The following is a 4,673-nucleotide window of genomic DNA, read 5'->3' as shown; positions in this document are numbered from 1 at the left end:
AGGTATTTATTACAAGCAGCAACAGCAACTAGGCACATATGTTTGCCTCCTACTCAGTATCCAGATTCCTTTGCTGAGAAATTCAGAGGATGAAATACCTAGTGGATAACTGTTATCACCTTTACTAACATTTTCCCCTCCGTTCAGTACTAAATGTTTCACTTGTGAAAATCCTTTGGCCAGACATTAATTTGAGATAATATACTGAGGCCTACTTATCTTTAAGGTAGAGGAATCTGAGCTGCTATACTCAAAGCAGCATCAACCTGATTTTAATAAGTCACTTGTTATCAATCAGACCTATCAAAATAGGAAGAAATGATTGTAGGGGAAGGGGTAATGCTGTAGTGCTAAAACAGGTCATATTCTTAAAACCTGTTTATTAACACAAGTCATACATTAGGTACACAGAGTCTAACATTTTGGTCCAGGTCACATGGTTGCTAAGTAGCTGAGTCAGGATTTAAACCCAAGCTCATCTGACTCACATTATTTCCCCCATTATTTCAACATCCTCTCAATGACATAAAATTTCAGCCACTGTTGTAAGTGCTTTATGTCCATTAACTCATTTAATCTTCCCTGTAGTTCTATGGAGTAGGGACTATTATTATCTCTATTTACACATGAAGACCCGGAGACAGTGACAGCAGAAATAATCTGTCCCAGGCTAGGCAGCTAGAAAATGGTAAAGCTTGGATTTGACCCCAGATAGCCTTGACAATACAATAATGTTTCTCTAAAACTCTAACTTGAGATTTGTCTTCTTACAAATGAATTTTGAAATCCTCCCCCATGGTGATCAGTTTCAGCCTTTAGAAGACACCTCTCTTCCCACTCCCTTTGCACACCCTTGTTCTTCATCTGTAGCAGGTGAGGTCATGAGCTCAGTGACAGCAGCACACCACAGACATGCAGCAGGCTTGCTCTGAATCAGTGGACAGGATTCAAAGCTTAACTCTCAGCTGTGTAAAATTGGACAAGTCCCATAACCTCCCCCTTAGTTCTCTTGTGTATAAAATGGGGATATTCAACCCTATCTCATGTCATTGTTATGAGGATTAAGAAGGTATGTGTGGGGACTTCCCAGGTGGCGCAGTGGGTAAAAATCCCCCTGCCAATGCGGGGGACACGGGTTCAAGCCCTGGTTGGGGAAGATCCCACACGCCACAGAGCAGCTAAGCCCATGCACCACACCTACTGAGCCTGCGTGCCACAACTAGTGAAGCCCGCGTGCCTAGAGCCTGTGCTCCGCAACAAGAGAGGCCACCGCAGTGAGTAGCCCGAGCACCGCAATGAGGAGTAGCCCCCGCTCGCCGCAACTAGAGAAAGCCCGCACCCAGCAACGAAGACCCAACACAGCCAAAAATAAAATATAAAATAAATAAATACATTTATTTTTTTTTAAATGTATGTGTGGCTCTTTTCATGCCTGGCGCAGCCATGGCTCATGGTCCCAAGAAGCACCTGAAGCACATAGCAGCTCCAGAGCATTGGATGCTGGATAAACTGACTGGTGAGTTTGTTCCTCGTCCACCTAGAGGACCCCACAGGCTGAGGGGATGTCTCCCCCTCATCATTTTCCTAAGGAACAGACTTAAGTATGCCCTAACAGGAGATGAAGTAAAGAAGATCTGCATGCAGCGTTTCATTTAGATTGATGGCAATATCCACACTGATATAATCTACCCTGCTGGTTTTATGTATGTCATCAGCATTGACAAGACTGGAGAGAATTTTCGTCTGACCTATGAAACCAAGGGTCGCTTTGCTGTTCATCGTATTACACCAGAGGAGACCAAGTATAAGTTGTGCAAAATGAGAAAGATCTTTGTGGGGACAAAAGGCATCCTTCATCTGGTGACCCACTATGCTCACACCATCCGCTACCCTGATCCCCTCATCAAGATGAATGACACTATTCAAATTGATTTGGAGACTAGCAATATTACTGACTTCATCAAATCTGACACTGGGCAACAAACCATGGATCTCTCTTCCCCGTGGAAAGTGTAGCCGCCTTACCATTGCTGAGGAGAGAGGCAAGAGACTGGCGGCCAAACAGAGCAGTGGATAAAATGATCTCTAAGTGACATGACTTGTACTTAAAGATAATACTACATTAAAAAAAAAAATGTATGTGTGTATGCACCCCAGTGTTCACAGCAGCACTGTTTATAATAGCCAAGACATGGAAGCAACCCAAGTAAGTATCCATCAATAGATGAATGGATAAAGAAAATGTGGTACATATATACAATGGAATACTACTCAGCCATAAGAAAGAATGAAATGACGCCATTTGCAGCAACACAGATGGACCTAGAAAATATCATAATACTAAGTGAAGTTATTCAGACAGAGAAGACAAATACCATATGATGTCACTTACATGTGGAATCTAAAAAATAATACAAATGAATTTATTTACAAAACAGAAACAGACTCAGACATAGAAAACAAACATGGTCACCAAGGGGGAAAGGGCAGGGGGGAGGAGTACGGGATTAACAGAAACACACACCACTATATATAAAACAGATAAGCAACAAGGATTTACTGAATAGCACAGAGAACTATATTCAATATCTTATAATAATCTAAATGGAAAATAATCTGAAAAAATATGTATATGTATAACTAAATCACTTTGCTGTACATCTGAAACTAACACAGTATTGTAAATCAACTCTACTTCAATTAAAAAAAAGAAAAGAAAAAAATAAATGTGTGTATAAATATTCTCAGCCCAGTGGTTGGCACCATTAAATAAATGGTAGCTATCATTATTATTAATCATTACTATTATGACTATATTACTGTGTTACTGTTATACCAGCAACACAAATTGATAATGAGAGTGCTTGCCATTTTCAGTTACATATTTGTGTGCTGTTTCCAAAGGGAGGTACTCACATTTCCAGTCCTGGGAAAGATGACTCATATTGTTCTTTCTTCAAAACTATTTGAAGCAAAGTAGTAAGAATTTGGAACAATGATATGCTTTATGGAAAACACCATGTACCAAAGAATGATGGTTATTTATCACAAGTGTAAAGTCAGAAACTTGAACCTAACTTTTTGCATTAAGCCACCTGGCAGGGATGACAGAGAGGCAGTAGTTATTAAGGAGTGTCCCCTCCAACCCATAAGAAGCAGTGACTCAGCACAGTGACCTTGCCCATGGAGGTCCATTGTTATGAGGCTTTCACTGTTATAAGCCTTTGGCATAGAACCCTGTAGCAGACACTGTGGATCCAACTACTTTTCTTCCTTTCTCCAACACTACTAGAATGCCAAACTCTTTCAAGCATCAGGCAGCAAAATGCTCAGGGAAGGTCAATTCTGCCTCTGGGAATAAATCATAATTGGCCTAAGCCAGTCCTGGTAATCTCATTTCCCTTTATTTCATTGGCTTAAGTATAAAAGTGTGATACATTGGGGGTCAATTAATTATAAGGGAAAGTCAGCTGGAGGTTATTTTTTAAATTCCCTGATGAAAGAGGGAGTCATATGAGAAGAAAATCCTTTCCTATTGCTGATATTGTCTGATGAGGGCATAATGTTTAGAATTGCAGCAATTATTTTGTGTCCATGAGGAGAAAAACAATAAAATTGCAGTCTAGCTGACCAAGAGCTCAAGCATCAATAAACATTCTGGAACTTCTCACATCTAGATTTCTTTTTATATAAGATAATAGACTCCCATTGTTTAGCCATGTTTAGTCAGATATTCTGTTACTTGCAACCAAAAGCCTCCTAATTAATTCAAACCATAATTCACTTGGTTCTAAACTAAAATTGATGTGTGAAGTTAGGCAAGTTCCTAAAGCTCTCTGTAAAAGGGATATATTATGGGGAAATAAGCAGTACACAATTCAACTTGGCTTATAATAAATATCCCAAACATCCCTCGTACATTAGGATGAAAAAAGAATGAAAAGAAAACAAGTTTTAGGATGAGACAGGTATGGACTTGAATCTTGGCTCTGCCACTTAACAGCAGTGTGATCTTAAACAAATTATTTAACATCTCTGAGCCTCACTTTTGAAATTTGTCAGGTGGGAAGAACAGCACTTACCTGATAGCATTTGTGATAAGGATCATATAAAAACACATAGAAAGCTTTGTCTTAGTTTCTCTTTTGACTATGCAGGTCCTGACACATAGGAGGGCCTTAATTTGGTGATTGTATAATTTGTTGTTTAAACTGACACTGATCCAGGCAACCAAAACATATGGTCATTTTAGGCTTAATAGGTGCCTTAATAAATGCCTTCCCTGCCCCCAACTCTCCCCTCCCTCTCTCTCTCTCTCTCCCTCTTCCTCTTCCCCTCCCTCCCTCACCAATTTAGGGATATCTTATTTAAATTACTCATTTCAAATCTTGACCATACCCAACATCCAAGTCCTCAGCAAGATGCCCTCATCTAGGATGCCCTCATGAACCCCAATTCCCATCATTCATGCCCTGGTATAATTGCCTCCTGTTGAGTGTGGCCAAGACCTGTGACATGTTTCTAATCAATAGAATGAGGCCAAGGTGATGGGATGTCACTTCTGTGATCATGTTACCTTATGTAAGACCCTGGCTTGCTAGCACACTCCCTCTAGAGGCTTTCCTTGCTGTCTTGATGAAGTAAGCAGCCATATCATGAGGTCCACAAGGCAA

General features: G+C 40.3%; 1 pseudogene across 1 annotated transcript; it reads left to right on the top strand.

The window, feature by feature from the left end:
• Positions 1-290: 290 nt before the first annotated feature.
• Positions 291-4,416, top strand: LOC309631728 (small ribosomal subunit protein eS4 pseudogene; annotated as a pseudogene). Its single transcript has one exon. The product of its transcript is annotated as a small ribosomal subunit protein eS4 pseudogene (transcript).
• The last annotated feature ends 257 nt before the right edge of the window (positions 4,417-4,673 follow it).

Source organism: Balaenoptera borealis, assembly GCF_965194805.1.
Source record: "Balaenoptera borealis genome assembly, chromosome: 7".
Lineage (NCBI taxonomy): Eukaryota > Metazoa > Chordata > Mammalia > Artiodactyla > Balaenopteridae > Balaenoptera > Balaenoptera borealis.
This window is presented reverse-complemented; position numbering and strand designations above follow the sequence as displayed.